This window comes from Myotis myotis, unplaced genomic scaffold (genome assembly GCF_014108235.1).
Source record: "Myotis myotis isolate mMyoMyo1 unplaced genomic scaffold, mMyoMyo1.p scaffold_m19_p_3, whole genome shotgun sequence".
Lineage (NCBI taxonomy): Eukaryota > Metazoa > Chordata > Mammalia > Chiroptera > Vespertilionidae > Myotis > Myotis myotis.
The window spans coordinates 204,087,912-204,103,430 of record NW_023416335.1 but is presented as its reverse complement, the minus strand read 5'-3'; the positions used below and the strand labels follow the sequence as shown (position 1 = coordinate 204,103,430).

The following is a 15,519-nucleotide window of genomic DNA, read 5'->3' as shown; positions in this document are numbered from 1 at the left end:
GGACTTAAAAAACGTACGGAGGACTTAAAAAAAAATCTGTGTTGCCTGATTTCGTTTTGATTGCTCACGTTTCTGGCTTCTCTCATGGGACGACTAACTGACCGTAGGGAGTGGTTGCTTTTTAGCACAGGAAGTTCCTAGTATGAAGCAGAACACCGGCATTGGTCATTTGGGGGCATGAAGACTCTGCCACATAGAAGCAGGCTGTTAATTTTGTGACCACCAGTGAGCATTAGCAGGGGCAGCAGGAATTGCTGGTTTGATTATTGATCAGGGGCAGTGGCTTATACTTAGACGATTTAGGGGAGGAGAAAACTGATGAATTGGGAATTTTTAGATGACTGTCGCACAGTACATCAGACGGAACCCTTGTGCAGGTCAGTTGATGGTATACACAGAGGTATTTCTTAGACAACAGGACTTAGCAGTATTGCTGATTTATTCAGCAACTAGTTATCATCGCCTACATGTGGTAAAAGCCCTATTCTGGACAAATCCCAGAATTTAAACTGTGAATTGTTGGAATTTAAACTATACTCAATATTGTTCACGTGTTAAATGTATCTTATTGGATTCTAATTTAAAAAGTACTAATAATTTCATGTTGAATGAAAAGTTGTAGAATAGTAGGGTTGGGTGTAATTTGGGTAAAATGAAAAAGATATAACTAAGTATATGTGTATGTGTGATGCATTTTTGAATATATGTAAGAAACTGAACAATAATCAGTCCAATATAGAAAGTAGTCATCCATGGCTGCTGGCAGTTTTCACAGAGAAACAACCAGGTGTTATGTGCCCCCTGATGTAACCTTGATCTAGTGATGGGATCACTGGGAACGTGGAGGGCAGAGGTACATGTTAAGTGACAAACAGTGATACCCATGGAAATCCAGGCAGTGGGAAACCATAGAAAAGCGACTCAGTTTTTCATCAAATTAATTATAAGGAGGAAAAAAAGGATGGAGCAGGCACTTTAGATGTCAGATGATGTTCAGGAATTAATATGTGTGGTTTTTTTTTAACCTTTATTCTGAAATGTAAAGCTCTTTTTAATTATAGTATAGTTGACATACAATATTAGTTTCAGGTGTACAACATAGTGGTTTGACATTTACATACCTTATGAAGTGATCCCCATAGAAGTGTATGTGGAATCTAAAAAATTAAACAAATGAGCAAACACAACACAACAAAACGGACTCAGAGATACAACGAACAGATAGTGGCCAGAGGATTGGGCAGTGGGGGACGGGCAAAACATGGACAAACTTCCAGTGATAGCATAAATCAGTCAGAAGGATGTAAAGCACAGCCAATAATGTAGGGATTAATGTTGCTTTTCTTAGTGTAGTAATGACACTGACTGGATAGTATTATATTGGGGATTTGCTTCAAAATAATCCCAGGGATATGGGATGGGCAGGGTAGAGATGAACCATGGCTGGCCATGACTTGATAATTGTTGAGGCTGGAACATAGGTGTGATGAATATGTTTGACATTTTTCATGTTACAAATTTCAAATAATCAATCTGGTCTGTTCCTATCCATTCCATAGAGATAGGCATCAGAAGGTCTGTTGTAGGCAACGCCCTGAAATACTGCCGCCTGCTGTGATCTTAGAGAGTTGATCTGGTTTGTAACCCTGCTCCCTGAGTTCCCAGGGTTCCTGGTTTCCTAGCATCTGGGATAGGGGGAGGCAGGCTCACATAGGTGCGGCTTCATGCACCCCACAAATGTACTCCCGTCACGGCTGTTCCGCTCTCCTGTTTTATATTTTGGAGTCTCCTCATAGACTTCTTTTGGGGCAGACAGGTGCTTTTGCCTCTGGGGGAAAAAAGTTAGGAAACCACCCCTTAATTTTATAAACAAGGAAACTGAAGCCCCCAGAGGGAAGGTGATATGCCCAAGTTCACACAGTAGGCAAATTTCAGGGACCCAGCCCTTCATTAGACGGTCCTTGGACCTCTCAGTCATGCTACTACTTAACTGTTTAACCCTCCTGCACAGGCCCCCAGAAGATAGGCCCCTGGAGTTCCGGTTTCCAGAGCTTCTTTCCCGGAAGCGGAAGCGGGGCTGAGCTCATTCTCTTGCATGCAAAGCGCCTGCTGTGTGCTCCAGGCTCCCTGGCTTGCAAAGCGCCTGCTGTGTGCTCCAGGCTCCAAGGCATGCAAAGCACTTGCTGTGTGCTTCAGGCTCCCTGCTTGCTCTCTGTCACCTCCTGGCTGAGTGCCTGGGCCAGGGAGCCTTGTAGCAGGAGGATAACATTGAATTTGGGAAATGAACAGTCTCATTGGGACTCTGCACGGACTGGGAAGCTTGTGTACTGAACACTTAATCATTTTTAATGCTGTTTTCACCTGCTGCTCGTCTTTATTTGCCTTCAGTGAAACTCAGAGGCCTCTGAGGGCCTCCAGAGGTGCCCTCCCCCGTTTCAGAGCAGGTGCACAGGTGCAGCACACCTAGGATGCAGGCTCGTAGCACTAGTTCTGTCTATTGAAGGGTGTCCCCCCCCCCCCGCTTATCCAGGTACCCACCTATGACAAGAGGGCAGTGGGTAAACTAGAAGGATGCGGGAGAGAGGCAGGAACAGATGGTTGGGGCTTAGTGTTGCTCAAATGTATCTCTCACGTTGATGTTAGACCAGTGGCCCTTAAACTTTTGTTACTGTCCCCCAAACTGCAGGATAGGGCTTATTTCCATCAGGAACATTTTGGTAGAGTTTTGGCTAGCTTGGGGTTGCCTGGGGTAGTAATGGGACATACAGGGTGCGTGGCAGTGACAGTGAGTTTGGGTGGAGTTTGAATAAGCCCCATACAAAGCTCGCATCCTGTTTCTGTTGAGACACTGTTTTTTTAGTGTCTTGGTTGAACATTTAGAACAAGGCTGGTTAGCCTCATGGCGTATACTCAGAACTGAGCTCAGGACTGGCATCCGTCCCCGGGAGGCATCAGTAATCATTTCATCTTTAACGAGTGCTTACTGTGTGCTCTGACTCTGAGTTACAGGGATGGCGAAGACTCAAAGGTGCACAGTCTAATAATTTAATGAAAAATAAGGCACAGGAGCTCAATGTTATTGTCTTTGCCCCTTGCCAGGCACTAGGCTAATATTTTACCTGCATTGGGTCACCGAGTCCTTGCAACAACTTTAACACATTAGTGCCCAGTCAGTCACTGGTGAGTGACACTATACTTTCTGTCCGGAAGACAAAACAGGCTGGGCGCTTAACGTGTTAAAGGAGAGTTACCGTCAGTCATCCCATTTTACAGATGGGTCATCCGGCCCAGAGCCGTCCTGGAGTTTGCCTGTGGTGATGGAGCTGGGAGTAAGTGCTAGAGGCGGGATTTGACACTAGGCGGCTGGCTGTCTCCAGAACACCCACTCTCCCCAGAGTTGACCCCAAGCTCATGTGCTGTCTGCTGTGCAGGACACAGGCTCCCCACCCTTTGCAGGGTGGTGAGCACATCCACAGAAGTAGCCCTACGCACAGAGGTGCTGGAGGAGCAGGGCTGCCCCACTCTCATGAGTGGGGAGGAGCGAAGGGAAAGTCCAGGAAGGCTTCCCAGAGGAGATGAAACCAGGGCTGGGCTTTGTGCATGAAAAGGAGTCTCCCAGGCAGGCTGGGAGCCCAGGGGCACAAACAGGTGCCCTGTCTGGAGAACAGCAGGTGGCTGGTTTGTGCTGGGGTGGAAAACACACAACCTGCTAGAGAAATTCTCTGAGGGTGACCTCTGCGCTGCCCTCCAATTCAGTAACCACTGGCCACCTGTGGCTACTTTAATTAAAATAAAATAAAAAATCCCGTTTCTCATCTCAGGAGCCCCATGCAGGGAGGCCGCCACATCGGAGAGCACAAACGTAGGACGTTCACGTCATCACAGAAAATGCTGTTGGATACAGTGCCGGGCTCCACCATTTTTCTTCCTTGGCACACACCTGTCGAGTTGCACCTGATGTTCCGTGTCACCTGCATGTGTCGGTTTCGGAGGGTTTGTGTTGCGTTGGTGGGAGGGCTGTGTGGGCAGCCCAGGTGCGCAGTGGAGGAGTGGGCGGGGGTTGGGGGGGGTGGGGGCGGTAGGAAGGCTAGGGGAGAAGCAGTGTACAATTTCCCAGGAGGTGAATATTATTGGTAACTTTTTTGTTGGCACCGCTCAAATCAATATATTAAAAACCCCAAGAAATATGTCATTTCCCCTCTAAGCCGGCAGAGCTACTCGTTTCATTAAAAAGGCAATGGCGAATCTATTTTTAATTTTATTTTTTATTAAAAAACACCCTACTGCTTGAGATTCTAATCTCCAGTTGAATAATAGGTGTCATTTCGGAGTTGCAAATAGGCAGAGCAATAGCATTCATCGGGGGGGACTTAATAAATAGCATTCGACGCTTTACATTAGAGCCGGGACAGAACTGGGTCAAAAAGCTTTTCCCTTTCACGTCGGAGTACAGCGTTCTGGCTTTCCAGATGGTGAGGAGCCATTTAGAGCCGTAAAGGGATTTTGATTTAGATAATGGTAAACCTTGTTTAATTTTATACAGTTTCTATGTTGTGAGAGGAACTTGGCTTCCTTTGAAGTTCTGGAGGCAGTGGATCAATGTTTCAGAATGTCGGGACCAAGAGATTCGATGTGGAGGGCTTTCTGTGACTTGTTCCATGTGTTTTCAAAAGATTTGTCACTGTTGTTGGAGTTCTTGGTTTCGGAAGCTTGGACATGGGTCCTAATTTTGTCCTTTAGTCTCTGTGGGACTCGAGGTGAGTCCCAGAGCCTGTGGCGGGCACCTCTTGGTTTTCCAACGCAGCCTTCATTCATCCCACGCAGTTTTTCTCTGGAAGTCCACCCTTCCACCCGTGAACTTCGGGGGACATCATGTGGTTGACTTCATGGGGAGACCTATGGCTCAGGTTACCCCTGGCCATCGTGATTTGGGTGGGCACAGGACCTAGGCAGGGCCAGTAAGGTGCGATGAGACTTCTGCAGGGACGGCTGAGAAAGGTGTGTGTGTTCTCTTCCACTGGCCTTGAACTTGGAGGATGGAGCTGTGCACAGTCTCGCTCCACCCTGCCCAGCAGCTGTCTCTCCACAGCTTGGCACCTGGGAATATGGATCAGAGCAGAGAGCTGAGAAATGGGGAAAGCCCGGGCATCCCTTGCACCTAGATCCAACCTTGCCTGTCTACCTGCGGACTTTGTAGAGTAGAAGCCATTAAATTCCCCGCTTCATTTAGAATAATTAGTTTTCCATCACTTGCAACTGGAAAAGGCCCTTTACAATGTCTGTGAGTCTTACCTATTTATTTTTTTACATATTTGTAAAAGGGGACAAAAATGAAGGAAAGTGACATATCCAAAGCATTCATTTAAAATTTTTTAAAAGTTGATTTGAGAGAGAGGAAGAGTGAAAGAGAGAGAGAGAAATATTGATGTGAGCGAATCATCGATTGGTTGCCTCCACCATGTGCCCTGACAGCGATCGAACCCACAACCTGGGTATGTGCCCTTGGTGTACTACGGGTCGATGCTCCCACCAACTAAGCCACATTGGCCAGGGCTGCAAAAAAAGCATTTTGAAAGTGCTGAAAACCGTGCCAGATATTAGATATTTGCGAAGGAAAATATGCTAGAACCTTTCGAACCACATTTTGACTTTGTTCCTATCAGACAAGGAGCAGTAACTTCATTTCAGCGATCAAAGCTGGAGTAAGAGATTAGACCATATTCTAACATGTTCAGCACTGCCCCAAAGTGAGCTGGCTTCCAGAAATTGTTTTAACGGAATATATATAAAAGCAGTTCTTAGGGACTGTGGGTAAAACTTCAAAAGCTGTCTTTATTTTTAGGACCATGCTTGTTTTTCTGAACTACATCCATTTCTCAGTGTATGCAGCCTCTATTAATTTTCCCAGATTTTTAAGTAAGGACTGTCCATTTTGGGGGGGGCACCTATTAAGTTGAATATTTTTATATTTAGGTGTGAAGTAGGGTAGAATCCTAAACCTCATGTGATGTGTGTTCCTCACATTATAGTTTCCTCTATTGGTTTGTATTGTTTCTTACCTTCTGCAATTCAGAGGCATTGTACAGGCGTATTCTCTAGTGATCTGGCCCGCGGGTCATTTTATAATGATTTTGTAATCCTTCAGTGACTGGAATGACATTTTTATGTCAGAGGCAGCAGGAAAGGAATGGAATTTCAGGTTGGAGGGATCTGTGTTTAAAGCCCGGAGCCCCGCTCCCTCGGTCTGGGTGACCTCATCTGAAGGAATGAAGGATCTGGGTTCTCTATAGTGTGTTTGTTGTGAGGATTAAATGAGGTGGTGTGGCCCAGCCGGTGTGGCTCAGTGGTTCAGTGTCAACCCATGATCCAAGAGGTCACTGGTTTGATTCCTGGTCAGGGCACATGCCGGGTTACGGGTTCAAGCCCCAGTAGGGGGTGGGTAGGAAGCAGCCAAACAGTGTCTCTCTCATCTGTGTTTCTGGCTCTGTATTCCTCTCCCTTCCTCTTTTTCTAAAACCAGTAAAATAAAATAATAATATTAATACATTTTAAAAAATTGTGTGTGTGTGTGTGTGTGTGTGAAGGTGCCTCCCACCTAGTGGGTAGTCAGTAATAACTTTTTTATTCATGTAAATGAGACATTTTAAGGATGACGGGCTAGACCTGGGGAATTAAGGATTTCATTAAGAATCAATGGGTCCCTGTAGCATTCATCTTTTAATTCTGTAGGCGACCAAATCTTATTCTCACTGCATGGTCTGTTTTTGTGATCGGGACAAGTTTTGGTAGAATGATGAGAATGTTCTCCGTTCCTGCACGCTAAAAAGATGTTTATTGGTTCGTCATTTATTTGTTCATTCAACAAATGCACAGTGGGGACTGTCTCTCCCAGGTTTTCAGGAAACATCTTTCCTAGAGGAGCACGCTGGACGCCACATTGGTCATTGGCAACCTTGCCTGGGTGTGGGTCCCTTCCAGGGGCTGTTACAGTGCAGCTTCTTCCCCAGAAGTGCTCCTTTATGTGCACACACACACACTTACACACACCACAAACACTGAAGGGCTTTACGGAATCCCTCCTAGGGGTCCGGAACCCTGCTCCTGACCTGCCAGGTCCGCTGGATCAGCGCTCACACAGGTGGGAGGATGAGAGTGATGGAGTGATCCCTGACTGCTGGCCCTGCCTACATCTTTCTTCCCGATCAGCAGTGACCTTGTTCATCTAAACAGCATCACTCGAGTGCCTAGCAGGTGTCAGGTCTAGGCAACAAGAACTTACATGCTTGATCCCACTTCCCTGTCCTCTAATCCTCTGTTGTGGACATTGTCATTTCCTGTATGCTCAGGTGGTAGCACAAAGCTTAGAGCGGGAGGGATTCATCCATGCCGATGAGCTGCTGAGCCTGGATTCTAACTTATTAGAATCTCGGAATTATAGTCTTAGTTGCACTGACTCTCCTGTAGTCCAGCCGCAGTGACAGCCAGTGTGTCTTCGCGTGAATAAATGAGTCCCTGTAGCTTTGCCGGGCCCTCAAATGTCATTCCTCACCTGCCTCTGGTCGCAGCTCAGACCCGTGAGCCTGGGGAGCACTACTGGATTTCTGGTTCTGCCTCGAATGCCATCTGATGCATTAATTAATGTGACTGTGAATGCACCCCTCTCTCTCCCGTGGAGGGTCACAGGTGTGAAGTCCTTGCAGCCTCTCGCAGGCAGCAGAGCAGGTCAGTCCATGCCGAATCAGACCCAGGTGCCCCGGGGGTTGACAGTCAGAGGGGTTTGCACAGTCGTGCCTGCCGTTCTTGACTCCAAAATGCGGAACTGAAAATGAAGAAAATGCTTAAAAGATGACACATATTGTGTAAATACTTCTCTAGCAGTTCAGTGTTATATCAACATGAAACCTTTGTAAACATGTTATAATTTAAGCTTAGCAGTGAGAGAGTGAGATGGAGCTCATCCAGCTTTGCTAGAATTCTCTCTGGTGGTGAGTGGACCAGTGTAACTGAGGTGGACCTGGTGTGAATTCTCATCTGGGTGAAGAGCAAAACACACCTCCCTGAGCTTGGTTATTTTTTGAAAGAGCTTTGGCCTCAGCCTTTAGAGGGAAATTTTGATGCTGACCTGCCGCAACCTTTTGCAGCGAGGATTCAGGATCTGGAGAAGGGGCCATGCACAAATGAATGCACTAGACAAGAAATATGAATTTAGAAGGCATGGGGGGCCAGGAAACCTTTCTATAGTGGAGAGACTCCCTGACTTCTGGGTCCCGTTAGCTTTCATTTACTTGAATATACATTTGCCCTTTAGGAATGCATACAGGCATATCAAAGGTAAAGTTTGGTGAACAGTGAAAGGATTATCAGGTTAGGGCAGTAGTCGGCAAACTGCGGCTCGCGAGCCACATGCGGCTCTTTGGCCCCTTGAGTGTGGCTCTTCCACAAAATACCACGTGCGGGCGCACATGTACAGTGCGAAGTTGACTTAAAACTTTAAAGTTTATTAAGTTAATTTTAGGGAACGTTGTGGAGTGGAAGAAGATGTAGTGTCGAGGATTGAGAAAGGTATGTTGAGATGGTTTGGACATATAGAGAGGATGAATGAAAGGAGATAGACGAAATAAGTATACAAGACGAGTGTGGATGGGAGAGTTGGAAGGGGTCGACCTCAGCAAACGTACCTCAATCAGATTGAGGACCCTTTTAGCAAAGGCCAGTTTAGGAGTACCCTAATTAAGTTAATAACAATGTACCTACCTATATAGTTGAAGTTGAAAAAATTTGGCTCTCAAAAGAAATTTCAATCATTGCACTGTTGATATTTGGCTCTGTTGACTAATGACTTTGCCGACCACTGGGTTAGGGGATTGCCTTGAGCCATTTGGCCAACAGCAGGGCAATATTATGCTGATTTTCAGCCCTGCTGAATATCGAATTAATATGCTAACTACGGTTGGTCTTTGCCTCCTGCACTGACCCTTATTAACATGGTAGAAACTTATACTCAGGGCTTGTGACTCTCTCCTGCCTGATTTTTATCATTTTCTTAATGAAGAGTGAAATGAATGAATAATACTCTCCCCTCTTCCCTGGAACTTTCCTTTTGAATATTCACTTTTAGGGTTTAGTATTTTTTTTAAAGAAATCTTTCATTGTTTGGCTGAAATGTTTGTACTAAAAATTATAGGCTAGAATGAGAAAAAAATGTGCTTATATTCCTGACACTCTCCAGTTGTTTCTAACGGTAGATATTTTATATTTATTTGATGATGGTTATTGTTTATCTTCACGACAAAAGAGACTTCTTGATCACTGTAGTATCCTTAGTGCCTTAAAAAGATCTGAGTGCATAATAGATGCTCAATAAATATTGCTGAGTAAGTGTCACATCCTTGGGCAGTGGTGGGAGGAGCCAGGCTTCATGCTCTGGAATCCCAGCTTGACCACTTGCTGGCTGAATGGCTCAGGCAGGTCTGAGACTTCTGCTGTTCTCATGTTAAAATGACATTAATCATGCATCTGGACTGCCCTCACGGGGTGTCCTGGTTAGTTAGGGCTGCCGTTACCAGGTACCACAGCCTGGGTGGCTTCACAAGCAGAAATTCATTTTCTCAAAGAGCCTGGGAGTAGATCAGGGTGTCTGCAGGCCTTTCTCCCGGCTTGTAGACGGCCACCTTCTTCCCGGGTCTTCACATGGTCCCCTCTGCATGTGTCTCTGTCCTAGTCTCCTCTTTGCATAACGACACAGTCATATTGGAGCAGCCTGGTGACGTCATTTTACTGTAATTACTTCTTTAAAGACCCTGTCTCCAAATACAGCAGCATTCTGAGCTACTGGCAGTTAGGGCTTCAACATATGAATTTTTTAAGGGGTGGGGAGGGAAGGGGGGAAGGGGAGACACAATTGAGCCTATTACATGGGGTTCCTGATTTGATTATACTTTGTAATTGGTGAAGTGCTGTTCAGATGTTTAGCTGTTACTGAGGAACTTGGAATTAATTGAGGAGATAATGTAATTAACAACATAGAAGTCAGCTCTGTGGGCTGATACTGTCTAAGCTCCTTGGGGAGCAGGTGCTTTGGGGTTTTGGAGGAGACCTCATCCCACCCCTGCAGCGGGACATAGTGGGGAGTTCTCCGGGTTGTGTTTCCAGTTGAGGGGGCATGTGCCCTGGGGCTTGTTGAATCACTGTGGCCCGAGTTACCTAACTGTGGGCAGGGCCACACCTTGGACACTGGTGCCTGCCTGGGCCTGGGCTGTTCCAACAACCGTGGTCTAATGCAGCACTTCCTGAGCACTTACTGTCCGCTGGGCAGTTCCTAGCGGACCCCCATCCAGGGTTTCTGTCAACTCCCCAGGAATCACACGGCACGCACTAGAGTCTGGATTGGAGCCCAGGAGACTATTATAGGCTCTGTGCTCATTATCACCATCACCACCCCACCCCATCACCATCACCATCACCATCACCACCATCACTCTAATTCACCATATCATCATGATCACTATCACCACCAATCATAATTCACCATCGTTATTATCACCACCACCATCATTATAATTCACAACCATCACTGTCACCATCACCACCATATCATTCTAATTCACCATCATTATCACTATCACCACTGTCATTATAATTCACCACTATCACTGTCATTACCACCATCACCATCACCACCACCACCATCATTATCACCATCACCATTATCATTCTAATTCACCATCATCGTCATGATCACTATCACCACCAGTCATAATTCACCATCATTATTATCATCACCACCATCATTATAATTCACAACCATCACTGTCACCATCACTTCCACCATCATTCTAATTCACCATCATTATCACTATCACCACTGTCATTATAATTCACCACTATCACTATCATTACCACCATCACCACCACCACCATCACCAGCATCATCGCTATCACCATCATTATCACCCTCACCACCATCATTATCACCGTCACCATCATCATCATCTCATCATCTCTGGCCTCTAGAATGCTTGTTTTTCTGCTTGACATAGTGAACACATGTAATTCTCTGGTAGTTACTTGTTGCAGTCTTCATTTTATCTTAACTGAGGCGTAGAAGTGTTAAGTAAGTCGTTCAAGAGGCAGGGGTGGAATTCAAAACTAGACCATGTGGCACTAGTTCAGACCGTCCTTGCCTCTCACCCAGGAAATGTGTCCTTGATAGTTTCTTCACTCGAAGGCTGGAAAGAAGGAGGTCGTGCCCAGCACTCAGCTCCCTCGCCTGGCAACTGCATGGCGGTGGTTTCCTCTTCTCCCTGGAACTCCCCTAAGTTTTATTTTCTGATCAAGGGTGGCCAGCACTCGCTCATGGAAACTGCTTACGCTGGACACTTCTTTCTGTAAACTTCAGCGATGGAATGTCCCTTGAAGACCAAGTGGCCGCTGCTCTCAGGCCTTGAGTCTCAGGCCTTGGGGGTAGAAGCACACACCAGCGCGTTAACAAATGAGCTGAAAGCATCGTTGGCTCCCAGCCCGAAGGACCTTGTTGACTGATGGGCAGATGGTGTGCTCCATCCGTCATCGCGATAGCCTTCCTCACCTCCCCGCCGCCAGCTTCTTGCCAAGGCTCTTTTGCTCAGAATTTCTCCATCTCAGCCCTTCCCAGGACAGGTCCTCTGCTATCTCTCAAGCAGGGACCTTGTCCGCCGCCTGCCTCCAGCCTCGGGAAAGGCGGTTCCTTCTCAGGGCTGGAAAGAGTTAAGTCCAGCCAGGCTGCCTCCTGGGAACCTGTCCCCCTGGATCACTGTTGGTTTTCATCTTCATTATCTTGAATGACAATGCTGTCAGCACCCGGGAGGGGTCCTTGAACAGCCAGATGGTGGCTGGATTTTTCTGCCAGTCATCAGTTTTCATCTGATTGCAGCGCCGGTGCAAGCTTCCACTGTTCCCGCAGATTTCTCCAGAAGCCCTCACAGGGACCATTAAGGCTGGGAGAATTCCGTGGAGGTACGGTAGTGGATTTATTAACCTAATAAACATTTACTGAGCACCTACTATGGACCAGGAACTTCAGTAGGTCCTGGGAATACAGGAACGGGCAAGGAACGCTTCTGCTCCTATGGATCTCATATTCCAGTAAACAAACAAATAAGCTTGAAATAAGTCAAGTGCAGGAGGTGCTGAGATGCGAACGTAAGGCAGGTTAGCAGTGCGAGGGGCAGATGGCGGCTGGGCTATGTGTGAGGGGTGGATGTTGCTTTAGAAAGAGATGATTAACAGCTTCTTGGAGGAGGTAGCAAGTGATCACAGCGCTGAATGAAGTGAGGAAGCACGCTGCCTAGATAAGCAGGAAGAGCATTGCAGAAAGAGGGAACGTCAAGTGCAAGGGCCCCGAGTGAAAAGTGTGATTAGCAAGGAGGCTCTGGTGTTGGAGTGAAGGGTGGGGAGGGTCACACCAATTTTATGTGCAAAGAATTCTTCTCTTCCTCCCCCCTCCCCGCCAATGAATTCTCATACTTTTAAGTGGGGGCAAATGAGTATTTTGAGCTTTATCACTCTGGTTAGCAGTTCCTCTGTCATTGGGGAGAAGAAGAAAGTGTTGGCATAAGGTGGGTAGAGCGGCATATGTGTTTTCTATGTTTGGATTAAGTTTTAAAAGAGTTGTTTTTCAAGTAGAAATGCTAGAATTTGCTTAGTGTAAGCAACAGAAGTCTGCAGATAGGGGATGTTTTGAACCTACCTTGGTGTTTGATCCTCTTCCTTTTGCCTTTCTGTATTGATTTCATAAATTTTTTATATTCGTTATATAATTCATTATATAATGGATGGGAATTCTTTCTCTCATTCTAGCATTATTCCATTCCATGCATGCATTCATTCATCCATTCACTCATTCACCCCGTGATCCTGCACTAAGGATGCCGTTGGTGTCAGGCGTTACTTGAGGGGCTGGGAATTTAGAAGCAAGTTTGCTCCTCTTGGGGGAGCCCCTGGGATACTGGGTGCTGGCGTTGAAGGCACCTCGGAGTTCTTACCAATTTGATTTACTGATTTCTGGCACCATGGGCCATACCACGTCACTTCTCTTTCCTAGCTCGTCCATCTCTGTCTTTAGTCGGCTCTTCTACCTCCAGAGAGACTGGTCCCTCACTGCAGAGATAGAAAACCCGTTCTTTCTCAGCCTGGCTTCCTTCTGCATCCTCCATCCTCAGGCCTCAAGAACAGCCTGTGGGCAGGGCTTCCACTTTTCCAGCTTGACCATCAGAATCTGGCCTTTATCCCACAGGCTGCCGTATGTCTTGTTGGTGACCTGGTGGTCAGGTCTAAACACCTCTGTTCCATCCTCACCCTTCCTGAGCTCGGCAGCGGATTCCAGCCATGGCCCACCTTCTGCAGGACCCCCCTCCCCTCCCCCCCGCATACTTTCTGGAAGACAACCCTCAGGACCTAGCTCTTGAGCACACCCATCCAGTGCCCTGCACGGACACCTCCTGTCCTTCAGAGGCAGGTCCCCTTCGGGATCTGTGGCTTCTCAGGTGTGCATTCCCCAGCTCTGTGTGTATCTCTTCCCACCTGTCCTGTGGCAACTTGAAACTTAGTATGTCCCATGCAGAGTTCTTCATCTTTCCCCCTCCTAAAGGTTCCCCCGTCACACCCTTTCTTTCGGTAGGTACCACCTTGTCCCTTTCTGCCACCCCCTTTCCTCTCATCTACCAAAATGTTAGGAATTTTCTTGAGTACTCTCTGCTACCCATCCCTTTTGTTTCACGTCTACAGCTTCTCTTCCCCCCTCCTCACCCCACTGCGTCCAGGCCCTCCAGAGAACAGTGGCTTTCCAAGTGTCGCTCCCAGACCAGCAGCTCCCCAGCACCTGGGAACTTGTTAGAAATGCACTTTCTTGGGCCCACCCCCGCCCTGCAGAATCTGAACTTCCCGGGCTGGGCCCAGAGCCTATGCTTTTACAGTAGCTTCCCGGTGATTCCGAGGCTCTCTGCAGTAGGAGAACCAAGGAGGTGGGCCCCTGAATTCGCTTCCCTCCGGCTTCCATGACTCATCCATCTCTGCTCCTCTTCGCTGTGCACCGGGATGCCAGCTTTATCTTCCTCGAGAGCAGCCCGGATCCCATCCCTCCCCCTCCCACACCTCCCGTGGCTCCTGGGAGGGACACCTGGGGACACATCTGGGTTCCCACTGACCGGGCGTGAACCCAGGCCAGAATTCTTGCACTTTTTATTTTTAGTCTGCTGGGCTGACTCAGATGTTGCTTTTTATGTCAGTTCTATCTCTTTGGAGAGATATGGCTCACTGTATGCAGGAGATGTGGCAAATTTTTATTTTGGGGGCTGTGGGAGGGTCACGGAATATTCTTTTCAGTGACCTCATTGAAAAAGTCCCAGAAAAAGTCAAGGGTTGAAGGAGCGTTTGTTTGCTAGGCTGGGCCTTCGGGATCACCCCTGGCACACCACGCTCAGCCCTGGTCTCCGCTATTTTAGAAGAGGCTGGAATGAGCTTGTTTCCAAGGCTGCCCCCAGCCTGGGGAGTCTGGATCTCTGACGCTTTGTCATGCTTTGAAAGGTTAAATATTTCTCAATTTTCTTTAAAAATGTGGTAATAAAAGAAAAAGTGGAAAAACGTTTTCCAAAGATACCAGGTCTTCACGAACCCTGGAACCTGTGCCGCTGGATTTGAAAGATCCACTGCAGATGGGATCAAGTGGATGATTTTGGGATGAGGAGAGAATTCTGGTGCAGCAGGGTGTACCCCAAATGCAATCAGGGGTGTCCTTAGAAGAGGGAGGCACAGGGGGAGTCTCCACTCACAGAGGAGAAGGTGCTGGCCCTTGGAGGCAGAGATGGGAGTCAGGAGGCCACCCGTCCAGGACTGTGGGCAGCCCCAGGAACTGGAGGAGACAAGGGAAGGATTCTGCCCTGGAGCCCCGCGAGGGAGCACAGCCCCGCGGCGCCTGGGTTTTGGGCCGTCTGGCCTCCTAAGCTCTGAGAGAATAAGTTTAAGTTGCTTTAATCCACCAAGTTTGTGTTACAGCTCTCAGGGAATTTTACCACAATCTAAAGCAAACCACTGTGGCTCGTGGACACAGACATTAGGGGGGTGAAGGCCTGGGGTGGGGGACGGGGTGGGTTGGGAGAGGTCCATGTGGGAAAAGGGGGACATATATAGTACTTTCAACAATAAAGAGTAAAAAAAGAAAAGTAAAAGAAAATCATTGCCATAACACACACACAAAAAAACAGATTTAAAAGTCTGTGTCTGAGATGTATCCTGGATGGCGGGTGTGCCTGGCCTGGGCACCAGGTTCGTGGGTGCGGGCTGGTGGGGTTCTCGCCCTCAGCGTTGTGCCTCCCCAGCTCTGTTCCGATGGGTTCCAAGCCTCCCCACTCCGCAGTTTCTGTCCTGCGTTCCCACATTCCCAGCCGCTTCCTCCCATCGTGACGCCCGCCCACATCCGCACCTGCTGTTTTGTTCTCGCTAATTGTGCAGTATTCAGTCACGGGTGGCGTCCGGATTGAGGGG

The 15,519-nt window shown here is 47.5% G+C and overlaps 1 protein-coding gene across 5 annotated transcripts in view; it reads left to right on the top strand.

Moving 5' to 3' along the window:
- LARGE1 (LARGE xylosyl- and glucuronyltransferase 1) overlaps positions 1-15,519 on the top strand; it is a 428,233-nt gene that overhangs the window by 55,895 nt on the left and 356,819 nt on the right. Inside the window, exon 1 of one of the 5 annotated variants that reach the window (XM_036297623.1) lies at positions 3,970-3,993. The exons of the other annotated variants lie outside the window; for them this stretch is intronic. The gene's annotated coding sequence lies outside the window, so the exon portion shown is untranslated. Of the gene's footprint in view, positions 1-3,969; positions 3,994-15,519 lie in introns of those variants that run through there. 5 annotated transcript variants of the gene reach the window in all.